This window comes from Oryctolagus cuniculus, chromosome 2, assembly GCF_964237555.1.
Source record: "Oryctolagus cuniculus chromosome 2, mOryCun1.1, whole genome shotgun sequence".
NCBI lineage: Eukaryota > Metazoa > Chordata > Mammalia > Lagomorpha > Leporidae > Oryctolagus > Oryctolagus cuniculus.
The window spans coordinates 60,066,248-60,082,566 of record NC_091433.1 but is presented as its reverse complement, the minus strand read 5'-3'; the positions used below and the strand labels follow the sequence as shown (position 1 = coordinate 60,082,566).

The 16,319-nt window shown below is 34.2% G+C and overlaps 1 long non-coding RNA gene across 1 annotated transcript in view; it reads right to left on the bottom strand.

The window, feature by feature from the left end:
• The window catches only part of LOC138848698 (uncharacterized), an 86,052-nt gene extending 70,743 nt beyond the window's left edge, over window positions 1-15,309 (bottom strand). Inside the window, exons 1-2 of the long non-coding RNA XR_011386797.1 lie at window positions 15,230-15,309; window positions 14,805-14,877 (exon numbers count right to left, since the gene is read on the bottom strand). This is a non-coding gene — a long non-coding RNA (uncharacterized lncRNA). The remainder of the gene's footprint in view (window positions 1-14,804; window positions 14,878-15,229) is intronic.
• Window positions 15,310-16,319: the final 1,010 nt, after the last annotated feature.

Sequence of the window (16,319 nt, the reverse complement as noted above, 5' to 3'; positions counted from 1 at the left end):
ACTCCTGCCCCTTCCAAACTTGTGGAAAATTGTTTTCTTTTTTCAAGCTTTTATGAAAGATGTTTAATGCAGTAAATTATTTTTGACATTTTTTGAAAGTTTTTACAAAACTGCATTGGGAACTTTAAAATTTGGTTATGTTTTGCTATTACAGTGTTATCAATCTCTACTGAATTAGATTGAAATCACAACACAACCATTTTTGTTTTTCAAAACACCTATGCTAGAGCTCTTAGGAGGAAAGGCATAATACTTAAAGTGATAAGAAAATGTATTTATTTGGGGAATGTGATTGGTTTAGTTACTAAGTCACTGGTTGGGATTCCTGCAACATATATTGAAGTACTTGGATTTGCATCCTGGTGCTGCTCCTTAATCTTGCTTTTTGTTAATGTGTGCCCTGTGAGGTAATAGGTGAGGATTCAAGGAGTTGAATCCCTGCCACCTATATGGCAGATCCAGACTGTATCTCAGGCTCCCAACTTCAGCCAATCAGCCACCGTGGGACTTGTGGAGTGAATCGGTGTATGGGAGTTTTCACTGTGTCTATCTCTGTCTCTCTATAAATAAACAGATAAAGAAATAAATGTTTACAAAATATAATGCACTAGTAAATATTTAAAAAGAGAGAAATAAGATGATTTTGTTTTAAAATTATAAAAACAGAATAAACCAAATGCAAAGAAAAATGTCTTAAAAGAGATGGCACAGGGCCGGCGCTGTGGTGCAATGGGTTAACATCCTGGCCATATGGGCACCAGTTTGAGACCCGGCTGCTCCACTTCTGATCCAGCTCTCTGCTATGGCCCAGGAAGACAGTGGAGGATGGCCCAAGTCTTTGGGCCCCTGCACCCACGTGGGAGACCCAGAAGAAGCTCCTGGCTCCTGGCTTCAGATCAGCACAGCTCCGGCTGTTGTAGCTAATTGGGGAGTGAACCAGTGAATGAAAGACCTCTCTCTCTCTCTCTCTCTCTCTCTCTCTCTCCTCTCCTCTCTCTGTGTTATTCTGACTTTCAAACAAATAAATAAATCTTAAAAAAAAAGAGAGAGATGGCACAATATATGCCTCATTTTGAAATACAGGGACCTACTATAATTGGTTGTGTGTGTGATACTTAAGCATGGACAGTGTATTGAACTTCCCTTTGATTATTTTGCTCTTAATATAAAATAGATTATTCAATAGAGAAAGATCAAGAGCAGACATCTTTGTATTGCTGTCATTTTTCATCAATTTATTTTTGTTGCCTCCATTGGTAGAATTTGAAGCCCAAAACTGAATGCAATAGATGATTACACACAAAATATTAGAAGGAGATAAGTGCACTGTGCTAGAGATAGCTATTTTTCTGCTTAAAAAAAAAGATTTTCCAAAATGTAACAAAACACTATGATACACATTCCAATTCCCACAGTCAGCCTGTATTTTAAAGGAATCTACAGTGAGTGCAAGTTTAGAGTGAGCAAATTAGATAGGAGTTGAACACAGTAGTGAGGTTTTGGTTCTGTGCCACCAGAAATAATTTGGGATGGGATATATTCCTGAATCAAAATAAGGTCATATACATGAGCAGTGCTAAAAATATAGGCTATCTCTACACAGGGAGATACTGCTACCCAATTACCTGGTTGCACTGAAGTCAAGTTTCATAGAGAGATTTTAAAAAATGAAGCATTTGTTTTCAGGACATCGATATGGTATGTGTGCTCATAGAAGCTGGTGGCTGAGTCTTTACTGTGGAATCCCAAAGGCAACATTATCCACAGCCTGACCAGGCAGAAGACTGCTATAAAACACTTAGTGCCCTTCCTTGGACAAATGAAGGCTGGTAGGGTGACTGTAATAAATACAACCAGCCATGGGTAAAGATTTCTCAAGCAAGGAAATATCAGTAATTCTGTTCTTTAAGTAAGATTTTCAGGAAAATAGAAAGAGCTCAATTGAAGAGCAAGAAATGAGCTCTATGGAAGTTATAGCATGTAAATATCTGCTTCAGTATCTATAGATGTGAGGTTATTTTAATACAAAGAGAATAGATTTCATGTATTTCATTGATACAGTTCTAAGAATATAACTATACTTCCCTTCCACCCACCTTCTTTCAAACCCTCCTCCTTCTTTTATTTCTTTTTTTCCCTTTAACTTTTGCAATAACATATTTTCAATTTAATTTATAATCACAGGCTTAATGCACCAAAAAGTGAACTTTTTAACAAGAAAATGACAGGTAATTTGGGGCCTTTAAAATATCAGTAAATCATTTCCTAAATATATATGATACTATTTATAACAGTAAGAATGAGTACAAGTAAATTTGGTAGTAGAATTTCTTTAATTTTCCCAGGCATTTCTTTTTCCTCTTTTCCTTGGAAAGGTCTTTGATTCTTGATGATTGCTTGAATAGTAAATATTTTATTGTTGCTTAAGAGTTTATATGTATTTAGAAAAATTCATATACTTCAATAATTTTCTTGACCATCTCATTTCATATTTTAGGATATCTATTGTTTCAAATACTTTAGTAACATTTACAGGAAAGAGACAACCACAGTAGAAAAATGTGGAAAAAATCTGTGGATATTTAATCACACTTTTATAACCTTGAAGGATCAAGTTACGCTTACAGTCTTTCGGCTTTTGATGTCCTAGTTGTTTTTCTAATTAACTAGGATAACCTTGGAAATAGCATTAAGTGTGCAATACATTATTTTCTTGAACAGAGTAAATAAAGTGGTTTATAATGTCTCATTCATTTATATTCAGCAACTGCATCTTGACAAATACAAAAAAATAGAACTTACTTTTTTCCCACTAAAAATAGTATGGTTTATTTTATCAAGGGCCTTCTGTTTTTAAGAGAAGAGAACTTACTCAGAATCTAAGTGACCATAATTTTGCTTTATTTAGTGTAAGGAGTAAGTGCTTCACACTGCTTCCCTTTGGAAATAAAGAATGGCAGAATATAGCCATATATATTTCATACATTTTCATTCAAGTCCAGAACCATATAGCTACATGTATGGCATAAGGTTAAGAAAATATCTTGTATATATAATTTTCCTACAAAATGTAGCTTTTTAAATCAAATATAGAAATGAGAGAGAACCTCAGGCCTTGAACATCAAACAGAATCAAGAGGATTAAAACTATATATAACAAAAGCTAATATACCATAACTCAATTAAGTCTGGGAATCTCATGAAATTTAGAGAACATTCCTCTACTTTATACACTATTATGCTTTACAACAGCCACAGTACAACGAAGGCAGTATCTTTCTACATAGGAAAAAAAGATTATAGTGACTCCCAGTAGACAGTTTAAACTTCTGTAGTTAGTAATATAACTGCATAATATAACCACTTCCTAAGAACACTGTTCCTACATGGCAGTGACCCTAATGTAAATTCTCTAAATTATTAAAAAATCAGTCAACGCTTTTATATTTGTCCATATGAAGAACCATTTATCTCTAGCATTATTTTTTCAGGTTGTCAAGATGTCCCATTTTAACTAAATTATATGCCTTTAACCTTATTTTTACTATTTTAAATTCATATTAAAACTGTACTTGCCCTGGTAATTATAAAGTAAAATTCACACAAATTATAATTAACTTTTGCTAGAAAGCTTGGACCACTCAAGAAGTGTTTTTTTTTTTTTTTTTCTAATTTCATGGCATCTACATTAATAGTATCAAATATTATTTTGTCCCATGGAGAGACAACACACGCAGTCTTGTAAAGCTCAATAGATTTTATGTTTGTTTTTACATTATTCTCATGAAATTTCAACTATATGGATATCATTGTCTTCATTTTAGAAAAAAAAATAGAAAATAAGTAGATTGCCTACTGTTGACAGTGAATGTCCGAGAAATCTTCCTAAAACCCAATTCAGATAAAAACTTTTTAGCAAAGTTATTATGCATATGAAAGTAGTTTGCATACGGATTAACTGAGAATCCAAAGCTGGAGACGGTTTATCCCCACTGAAAGTTTTATTTTTCATTATATCTTTTCCTAACCTCTCTTTTCCAACTGTGTAATTTCCATCACCATTGCCCAATACACTTGACCCTGTCAAAGCTCTGATATTATCTACTGTTATGATTTCCATTAAAAGGCCATGCACATTTCATTCCTACTCACCCATTTATTTTCAGTGTAAATTATCATCTTCCCACCAATGCTTTCTTCATCCTTCAGTTACATTCAGTTATCTTTTTTCGGACAAACCTTCCTTATCAATATAGCCTCAATAGCATAACATTCATTTCATAATCATGTATTAGATATCAAGTCAAATTTCCTAATACATATATCTTATTATTAATTGAGGGGCATTTCTTTATAGGATTTAGCAAACATTTTGAATTCAACAAAAGTTTGTTGAAATCAAACTTCTGTATATAATAGCATGTCAAAATCAGAATGTTTCCACTAATCTAGTAGAATTAAATATTTCTTAAATGATTATTTTGCAACAAGCATTGAATCAAGTTCATTGTATTTTATCCCTCACTGTTGATAAATTCAGAAGAGTCATACCAGTCGGTACAAAGTTCCCGAAAGTTGGGCTCGTGGTTTTGAAATCGGAGAAGAACCCCTAAAATCTACACTGAAATGTGGCCCCTTAAAGTTCCCTAGAAATGCTATCTGGGGTGCCACATGTGCTACTGAAATTTGGGGTGCAATATGATTTCACCACGGGCTTATTACTGAATCCTCTATATTAATAAGCCCAAGGGGGTTCTTGCCTAATATTTAGAGAAGAATTCTAAATATTGGCCCAGATAAACGAGGCAGCAGGGTACGTTTTAAGCTTTTATTTAGTGAGAAAGATGCATAAGAGAGTGAGAGCTTTATTTAACAGAGAGAGGTAAATAGGGATTCACACCGAGGACCAGGAACCAGCCACGTGGAAGAGCACCTAGGCCTGTATCTGGGCCAGGAAGCCTAGAGCAGATGGCCCGAAGGCCATGCGCCCTGGAGGCTACAGCAAGCCCCCTCCTGACAAGAGGCCAGGGAAGAAGCGAGCTGGCAGGACACACTGTGCCCCAGGCTTTTAACCCACTTCTAAAGGGGAGTGGTTAATTAACCTGATTGGCTGTTTGGCACCCAGGTCTGGCCAGGTAGGGGGATGAGGTCACACAGAGGCAGAGCGAAGGCGTGGTCTTCCAGCTCACAAACCTAATCAATTTTAGCCTGTATGCCTGCCTACTTCAGTTTCAAGTTGTTTTTGCCTTACTACTGTCTCTTAAACTTCATTGTGCTTAGTTGAGGGATTCTAGAAAATGTGTACACTGGGATCTCCAAGTTTGAACACAAGAGGAATTACTGAAGAACTTATCAAGTGAGGGAAAATATGATAAATCTCACAGGGTAAACAATTATGTATCATAATCTTTAATCAGTACTGCTCAATATTTTAGTTATCCAGTTTTTTTATAGTAGCAGTCTAGTGATCTCAGAATGACTTTTATCTTCTACAAATCATTATAAATTAACTTTACTTTTGGGAAAATTTTATGTTTACAGAATAACTAAGAAAACAGTAGAATGCTTATATTCAGCACCTAGATTTTTCTAATAGCAGAATGTCACATTAGGATGCTACATTTGTGACAATTAGCAAACCAACACTGATACATTATAGTTAAGTATAGTTCAGATTTTAGTCATATTTCATTAGTTTTTCCCTAATGTTCATTGTTAAGGGGTCTCATCCAAGATACCATATTAAATTGTTATCTCTCCTTAGGCTTCTGTTGGGCTTTTCAGGCTTTCCTTACTTTTTATGATCTTGACAGCTCTAAGGAGTAAAGATCAAATATTCTTTAGGATGCTCCACAATTGAAACTTTTTTTCATGATTGGATTAGGGTTATGGGTTTAGAATATGAAGGCTCAGAAATGAAGTGCCATTTTCACTATATGATACTGACTACAAACCAGCAACATGATTTACGACTGCTAATCTTGATATTTGTCATCTACTAAAAAGACTACTAAAGTAGTGTTTGCCATGTATTTGCTCTCTAAAGTTACTGTCTTTGAAATGCTGTTGCTATACTGGACCCTTTGGAAAGAAGTTGCTAAGTGCAGCTCACACTTGAGTAAAGAACTGTGTTCCTCCTTCTTGAGGATGCCGTACCTATGCATGTGTTATAGAATGCTTCCTTTACATGGTAGATTTTCATTTCTCCACCATTTATTAGTTTATTCAGTCATTTGCTTCTAACTGTATGGAATAATGTATATTTGTTTTATATGTTGGGTATAATGCAATATGATTTAAATCATTTTGTTTTTTATATTGTTCTGTCATTGGACAATGAACCTGGGGGTTCCTATGCACCTTTGACATAGCCTAATCAATGTCTGTGTATGTGTGTGTATGCGTGTTTAACACTTCATTCTTTTACAGGGCTATGGACATATCTTGTGTGTTTAATATTCTGGTCCTATGCTGAGCCATCTTTTCTAGGTGTCGTGGATAATCTTTAATGAAAGAATAGTGTTAGAAACTAAGATTTGGCTGCTAAATGAGCTGGTATTGCTGCTTTGTCATTTATTTCATGCTCTTTCAGCATACAGAAAGATAATCTGTGTGAAGGGAATTCAAAAGTTTATAGGAAATGGAATTAATCTACATGTTTACATTGGTAAATAGCTTGAAAATATATATATATATGAATTTCAAAATTATTTGCCCAAAGTAATATCATTTAATTTCATTTCCAATGAATTTTGAAGTAGTCGCTTATTAGTTTAAACATGAGTTCTTAGTTATGTCATCAAATTAACTTCAAAACCACAGGGATCGTTCTAGCCTCCCCTGATTATGTATAAATCTGCACTCCAGCAGTGAGTGGGAATCCTGGCTCTCACTGTTTACCATCCATTTACTTAACTGATCAGTTTTAGTTATGCATAAGCAGCTGTGTCAGAATTGTTAAGGCATTATTTCACCTTCCCCACAACAAAAGCAAATTTAACAGCCAGAATACAAGTTTGTGAGAATTTCCTTTTTTTTGTTATGGATTTTACTAATTCCTATAGTCACTTACATCAATGTTTCCCCACCTACCACACACTGAAATACAGTAAAACTGTTTTCCCACATTCTGATATAGATGTCCTTTTATGCTGTAAAGATTTGTATGTTTAGATATATGCAAAATGTTATATACCCACTGTTAAGTGTCATTGACAACAGTTTTATCAACTTACAGATCCCCTATGCACCATTTTGCAGCCTTCATTTTCTCCAAACTTCTGGAAATGACTCATCTTTTCATGGTTTCTAATTTACTTTTTCCATAATATCATATAATGGCAATCAAACAATATATGACTTTTTCCAGATTGGCAATTTCTCACTTACTAATATGCCTTTAAGATTTATCCTTATTGTTTGTGGTTTGATACCTTTCTCTTTACTGAAGAATAGTATTATATCAGGTACCAATAAACAGTTTGGCCTTTGAACTATTGTGAACATCTTGGTTGGTTCCAAGTTTTTAGCAATTATTAACAAAGCATTTTTAAAAATTTGCATGTAAGTTTTGGTACATTTTTAAATGTTGAGCAAATATGTAAAAGTGTAGTTACTAGATCATATGGTAAAACTATTTCTAGCATTGTAAGAAGCTGCCAAACTGCCTTCCAAAGTGACTATACCACTTCACATGTCTACCAGCCATGAATGAGTGTTTCTGTTGCTCTGTACCCTAGTCGGATTTGGTATTGTGAGAGATTTTTGTGGTTCCTTTTGTTTTAGATATGCTAATTGGTAGATACTGGTAAGTTACTGTTTGAGTTTGCAAATGTCCAATGGCAAATTATGTCCAGCATATTTTCATATAGTTATTTGCCATTTGAATACCTTTTTTGGTGAAATGAATATTCAGGTATTTTGACCATTTTTAATTGGCTTGTTTTCTTGTTGAGTTTGAAGAGTTCTTTGTATATTTTGTATAAATTCTTCTATCTTTTAAATTATATAAGCAAAGTTATCATATCAATATATTTGTATTTCAGGGAGAAGAACTACCAGTTCAATGTCCTGTTTTTAACTCACGATTTCCCCCATTCACTTCTTGTATTAGTTATTTATCAGATTTTTTGGTAAAATATTAGGCATTTTGCATATATTATCCTTACTCTATAATCTGACAGATTTGTAGTGTAAAACAACCAACTAATTGACCAGGTAATATTTATTCATATATTTCTCTTTCCTAGGAATAAAAATGCTACATTCTCTGCTGAGTTTTCATTGGCATTCATATTGCCGATCTCCTGTTTTAACTTCTCTGAGGAACAGAATATATTTCTGAAACCTCTTTAAATTCTCTATTATTTCTTCAAAATACAAGAAAGTGGTTATACAAAAGTGTATATACGTACATTATATATTCAAGATTTTACCAAAAAGGAGATAAAACAGTATAATTTTCCCTATACTATTAAAGAGCAAAATAATATGATACATAATTATGTAATATTCCAAAAACAGTAATTTTGGAATCAATCCTATCCTCATGATTTAATATTTACTCTGTGCTATATGCCAGACATTCTTTTGAACATTTTAGATAGAGAACAGAACAAAAAATGGCACTTATATTCTATAAGGGCGTGGACAATAAGTACATTAATAAATTAGAAAATGTCAGGTAGTGATAAATGGTAAGACAAAAATAAAAGAAAGTATAAAGGATGGTAGCTACTTGTTTCTATTTTCAAATAATGTTACTTCACAATTACTTTTATACCTATATTTAAGTATTGCCTAAAAATAGTTCTTTGCCTTAAAGGTGTAGGCTTTGTCTTCTTCTAGCTATATTTGTTTTTCTGCAAATCTTAATATATAGGATGTATGAAGTATATATTTGAATTTATTACTTCTGTATAAAGACCTGAGATTCTCGTATAATGTGACATGCAAATATAAGTGTTCTTGTATTTAATATATTAACAATTTATTATTTGTCAGAGTAAATCAAAGATTAGAAGTATCCTTAAATAGGTAAACATGTCACACTTTCAGATCTGATGGCTCTACTTTTTTATAGCCTTTGAATAAGATGTAGTGTCACACAATAATTACATGTATTTATACCTCTGAAAAATATTGATTTAAAATCTCATCTAAAGAACTGTGCAGTACATCTCTGTGACTTATATCAAGAACTCTTAAGAATTTTGATGTGAGTGTGTACTTGAATGCACTTACAACTTAATCATGCTCTTTGCCATAGCCAGATGCATGTTTGAGGCCTGTGAAAAGTGTTGGTTTCCCATCAATTGCAAGAACTAAATATTCATCTGATTTATAAGGAAAAGTAGCTATGCCTTATATATATTTACATATTTAGGCAAATTGTGTGTGTATTCACATTGGTATGTGAAGTAATTGCAATCTGAGAAATGCAGATCAGTAACAAGTGCTATTGCAACATGCTGCAAAGGTTCTATAAAATTTAGAGACGTGGCACTGCAACATCAATAGGAATCAGATTCATTGGGAAGAATAAATATTCCTTCAGATGCACATTCTTTTGTAGACCTGATGATAAAATTCTGATACTCTGGGTAGCTTCTGTTAAAATGTATGAAATTTTTATCAGTTGTAAGGACATAATGATGGTATTTAAATCAGTAAAAGACAGAAACCACACTAGAGGATGATAATTGAGTTTCAGTAACATTTTTTTGATGTGACAAGTTGGAACTGAAAATGTTTTGACAGAAGTTCAATTTTCATGGGTTATCTGTCATCAATATATAAACAGGTGATTGATTATAAAACAGAGATAAATGTGCTTTTAGAGAGAACCTTAATGATTTAGTTAGTTGATTTCATATCTAAAAACTTTAAATAGAGCATTATCATTTGACTTAAACAAAATATTGGGAACAAGTGTTATCAAAAGTGTTGTAAATACCATTGTTTCATACATAGTGATAGAGGTAAGGTCACATTCAAGTATCACATTTTTGCTAAGGAGTTCTTATTGATAACAACTATCCCGCATAACTTGATATTCCATGATCTTTTTCTTTCAAATTACATCTTTATATAATATCCAATAAGTACTATTAATCTACCCTCCTGTGAAGCAGAAAAGGAAATGATACTACCTTCATTTTGAATACATATACACTTTTCATTGAAAGAGGTCAATTGCTTTACTTCACATTCAACAATTAATAAGATATGTTTAGGTGTACAGATACGTGTTCCATTTCCTGGTATTGTCAGCTTTTCAGCATGGAATACCATATTCTGATATGGAAGATAGGGACATAGGCCTTCTCTGCCCAGATCCATTAATTAGAAAACATGAATGTGATTGTATATGAATGTGATTGTATATGAATGTGATTGTATATGAATTAAGATTGGTGGATTGTTCTCTCCCTTTTTGATTCTATCAGCTAGTATCAGGGAGAGAACAATCCATCATGGGAAGCAGGATACACAGTAAACTCATAGAATGGCAGATGTCCTAAATAGCACTCTGGCCTCAGAATCAGCCTTTAAGGCATTCGGATATGGCTGAAGAGCCCATGAGAGTATTTTAGGCATGGAAAGCCAAGACACTCTGGCAAAAAAAAAAAAAAAAAAAAAAAACCAAAAAAAAAGTAAATGGAAGATCTCTGCGAGTGAGATCCCAGTGGAAAGAATGGGGCCATCAAAGAAGGAGGTACCTTTCTCTGAAGGGAGGAGAGAACTTCCACGTTGACTATGACCCTGTTGGAATAAGATCAAAGTTGGCAACTCAAAAGGCTTCCATAGTCTTGGCAACTCAATGACTAGAGCCTAGGGAGATTACTGACGCCATAAACAAGAGTGTCAAATTGTTAAGTCAACAACAGGAGTCACTGTGTACTTACTTCTCATGTGGGATCTGTCCTTAGTGTGTTGTCCAGTGTGAAGTAATGCTATAACTAGTACTGAAAGAGTATTTTACACTTTGTGTTTCTGTGTGGGTGCAAACTGATGAAATCTTTACTTAATATATACTGAATTGATCTTCAGTATATAAAGATAATTGAAAATGAATCTTGATGTGAATGGAATGGGAGAGGGAGTGGGAGATGGGAGGGGTGTGAGTGGGAGGGAAATTATGGGGGGGAGCCATTGTAATCCATTAAGTGTACTTTGAAAATTTATATTTACTAAATAAAAAATTAAAAAAATAAAGTAAATTGAAAATAAAAAACAAAGATTGGTGAAGAGAGTAGTAAGTCATGATTTTCTTCATTATTATTTTAGGGATTTCTCTAATATAGTTACCTTCTTACACTTTTAAGCATACAACCTAGTGCAACAGAAAGAATATTGAGCTAGAACTTAAGACAACTCTAGATGGGCCAATAATGTGCTAAATATTCTTGTGGCATTTTTCAACTGATTAAGCTTCAGGTAAGAAGGTTTAGAAAAAGATTAGTTCCAAGATATCTTTTAGTTACTAAGTTAAGCTTTATGAATAATATGAGGGTGCTACAAAGCTTTAAGGTTGTGTTTTATATTACTACACCCATGACAAGAATTTACATGATAAAAATGCTATTTGTAAGCATGGGACCAGACGCTCCTGTGTGGCTTTTAACTTTTCCAGGCACACTTCTATCCAGTCATGCCAAACTCATTTATAGATATGATCACTGAACTGGGAATGGAACTGAGACATGGAGTCAGTGTGGCTTAGTAACACCATTTCAAATAGTGCCAATCTTAGCAGCAAAGAAAATTACTGAATCATTTGCTATTAGAAGTTTTGTTAAAATTTTTCTGGAGAGCAGCAGTTTTATTTAATTAAGAACTTTATAAAAATGCAGTTCCATTTGGGAATGATGTAGTGACAGTGTAGTAAGTAGGAGGTATTGGTATCACAATGCACCTAAAAGGATTCTCATTCCAAGCCTGGGACCTTGAATTCCTGATCTCAGTGTGTCTGCAAGTTCATATGCAATCCAAGAAATAGTGACATATATCATTAAATGGGGAAAATGCTAATTAATGGTACATAAGGTCAATGTCAAAATAAAAATTACACTGAGTCTTCACACTTTATAGTAAAGCATAAAATGTGAAACTAATAAAAAGAATTTTGATTAAGCATTAAATGTATAGATATCACTTTTTTATTACTTGTATAATTTCTTAGAATTACTTATGGATTATTTTTCTACTTGATAGATCCTTTCCAATGGCATTATACTATTAAATAAACTGAAAGTAGATCATTGTAAAAATAAAGAGTGGAAATAAGAGAGGAAGGAGGGGGAAGAGTGGGAGTGTGGGCAGGAGGGAGGGTAGGTTGGAAAGTATCACTGTGTTTGTAAATCTATGTATAGGAAATACATAAAATCTGTATACCTTAAATCAAATTTAAAAACAAAACCAAACAAAAAAATGGTACTCTTCTGTACATCTACTATTTGAAAAATCCTTTAAAAACCTATGTTATTCTTTATACCCTTTTTCTAGATCCCATAAGATATATTGTGGAGATAATAGGAAGAATTCCAAAAATCAAATGGACATTTTATTTAATGAAAGCTATATTTGATTTTTTTATTGCTACTTTAAGAGTAGTTTGTTCCTACACTCTTTTTGATTCTGAACCAAAGTCAATCCAGGCTCATATTTAGAGATAAAAAATTTATAAGAGAGAAAACCATCCTATCAGTTAACACATCAATATACATGAGTATAGTTTGGGTCACTTTGTGCTTGCTTCCTCAGGAAGTGGGAAGAACCTCCCTGCATACAGGAATGTGGGAAGAGAGTGGGCAGGGAGGGATGGGAATGAATTCCAGCAAAATCAGAGGAGCAAAATATTTTACAAATTTTAAAATTATATTCATTTCAGAATACCTATATTTGAGATCTCAACCCACTTAAAATCTAAAGCAAAATTCTTTCAAAATATCATCTGTCCCCTGAGAAATGAAAGGAATGATGGTAATGATTTTTCTAAATCTCTGTGTGAATTCATTTTATGCTGCTACAAAACAATACCATCTATCGGATAATTTATAAAGAACAAAAGTTTATTTCTTTCAGTTCTGGAGACTGGCAAGTCCAAGAACTTCGCTGAGGGTTGGGTCTGTCCTGCCAGAAGAGCAGTCTGGTATACTGTATCTTTAGAAGGGGAGGGATACTGTATCTTCAAATAGTGGAAGGGAGAAAGCAAAAGGGGTGAATTTCTTCCATCAAGCTCTATGACAAAGGCTCCTAAGCCTTTTTTTTTTTTTTTTTTTTTTTTTTTTTTTTTTTTTTTTTTTACAGGCAGAGTGGACAGTGAGAGAGAAACAGAGAGAAAGGTCTTCCTTTGCCGTTGGTTCACCCTCCAATGGCCGCCGCGGCCGGCGCACCACGCTGATCCGAAGGCAGGAGCCAGGTACTTCTCCTGGTCTCCCATGGGGTGTAGGGCCCAAGTACTTGGGCCATCCTCCACTGCCCTCCCGGGCCACAGCAGAGAGCTGGCCTGGAAGAGGGGCAACTGGGACAGAATCCGGCGCCCCGAAGGCAGGAGCCAGGTACTTCTCCTGGTCTCCCATGGGGTATAGGGCCCAAGTACTTGGGCCATCCTCCACTGCCCTCCCGGGCCACAGCAGAGAGCTGGCCTGGAAGAGGGGCAACTGGGACAGAATCCGGCGCCCCGACTGGGACTAGAACCCAGTGTGCTGGCACCGCAAGGCAGAGGATTAGCCTATTGAGCCGCTGCGCCGGCCCTAATCCCTTTCATATGGTCGCTTTCCTACTGACTTAACTGCCACCTTCAGGGCCCTCTTTTTATAGGACAACATGGGTTATTTATTTGCAACATGTAAATTTTGGAGGAGATACACTCAAATCACAGAAGTGCATGTTTTGGTGATTAAATTATATCATGCTTATCTACTAGTTGTATATTTAGAGGCAACTTATGTAACTTTGTTTAAGGTATTGAAAGATGTTATAATAAATTCATTTTGTGATAAATATGGACTGTAGGATGAAAAACTTTTTATGTTCATATATTTATAAACATATATGTAATATTAAATTTTGTTTTACTAGCCCTTATTAATGAGTAGAAAATAAATATCACCAACTTGAAAAGATAGATCCAAAGTTTACTTGAAAATGTAACTGCAGAACCCTTGGTTTATTTTCATGGGCCTAAACAAAAAAACACATCACATTTGTTTCAATGTGAGGGGGATGTGTGCAAGAGCAGTCCTATGCAAAAATTTACTTCCCCAGATAATCAGTTTCAGCAAACACTAATCAAATTTCATAAAGAACTAGATTTTCAGTTCATTTTTGTAACTCTCCAGTGTTGTTCTGTCTTTCAATAATAGGTAATTGGAAAAAGCACTATGCATTTACAAATGTTTTCCCTTGGATTTCTGAAAAGGTGACTTTTTCAAAAAGTAAAAGCCAAAGCATCTCTAAGTCAGAGAAAACTCATATAATTAAAGCCTCCAGCTGCATGCATTTTTAATACTACAGACAACACAGTAATTGACATATGTGATTCTGGATCACACTTCAGATTTTAAATTATTTTAGGCTGCTGAAATGTGTTTAAGTGCACTAACCAGATATACTTTCAGTAATTCAGCTTTTAATGACTATCCTTCACTTCAGAGCTACCTTTGATGTTAAAATAGTCTAAGAAATAATGTAATTTTCCCACATGCTGGTTAGGTTATAGTCAGATGTTTCTTAAATATTTCATGTAAGAACTCTCCCTGACCCTTACCACTGTGAAAATGTGAGGAGATTTTACTTACAATAATTTTATATCTTGTAGTTCACTAAATTAACTGGAATGATCAGGACCTCAACCAAAATTGATTGCTGAACCTAAAATAAGATCAAAGCAATAAATCAGAAGCATATAGCAGATGTAAAAATACAAATTGTAAGAATAAGTTCAGAATAATTAATACTTGCAAAATGGCACTGCAAAATACCTTAGAAGGTGTAAAGCTCATGGCACATTAAAATCTAAAATTTTAAATAGGCCTGTGGACCTGGAAAAGCCTAATAATTCCTACTTGTTTGCTGCGAAGCCAACAGGTATGGTATCACACATCTTTATTAGTAATTACAGTATCTGATTTCTCTGCATTTTTTAGTGCCTTAAACTTCTTGCTATCAGCCCATTCAATGGGCAGACACATGCATTTATTAACATTCAAAAGATTCCAGTCACCTGTCATGAATATCAGTCAAGGTCATGATTTCAATATTCTCCATAGATTGCTTAGGTAGCAACATAAAAACCTATAAAATAAAATCATAAAAAATGTAGTAAATTAAAACCAGGAAGCATTCATTGAGCTCTAATTATTGTGAGAGAGCCACCAAATTGCTTTGGGAATACAAGTATAAAGAGATGAAATCAAGATAATCTACCTTATAATGTAATAAAATAAGACTATAAATAGACAATATGTGAACAAGAAAATAAATGCCAAAGAGGAATAAATCTAATCATGTCAGCTAAAGAGGCTAGATTTCTTTTAATTGGGAGAATAAAGAAACATTTCATGATTGCAATAACATATGATTTGGTTTTGATGGATTTGAGATGGAGTGTTTCAGACCATAGAATTAGCACAGAACCACAAAACATGGAACATAATAATAGATCAACTAGCAGTCCTGCTTGACTATGACATAGTCAATGCTTGGAGAAACAGTGTCAGTTCCTAGTCCTTTTGCTTTTATTGTTCAACCTTGATCTGCATAATTTAAGCCCTATAGTTTTCTGACAAAACCACGCTGCTTCTTACAATTAGGGTTGTGATTCCAGAAGCTAGACTGCAGGGAAGATAATAATGAAGTGAGAGAAACAGAACTGTATTTTTAAAAATTTGAATACTGAAGGGTGGAGAAAAGAGGAAAAAATAGTAAACTGAGTGTTAAAGATATTTTTCAGTACTAATTATTAAGATGAGTTAATAAACATTGGATAATTGATTTCAATTCCACTGACATGAGAAAAATTAGTTTTTGATCACAAGAAATGTTAGAATGTCATAGCATATCCATAATGCATTTATTTAGAATATTAATTGATTATGTTTGCATTATTTTCAATTTGGTAAAGAAATAATTAGAAATCAATGTCAGATAAAAAGTAAATCAAGCCGGCTCTGTGGTGTAACCAGTAAAGTTGCTGCCTGCAGTGCTGGCATCCCAGATGGGTGCTGGTTCAAGGCCCAGCTGCTCCACTTCTGATCCTGCTCTCTGGTATGAACTGGGAAAGCAGTAGAAGATGGTTCAAGTCCTTGGGCCCC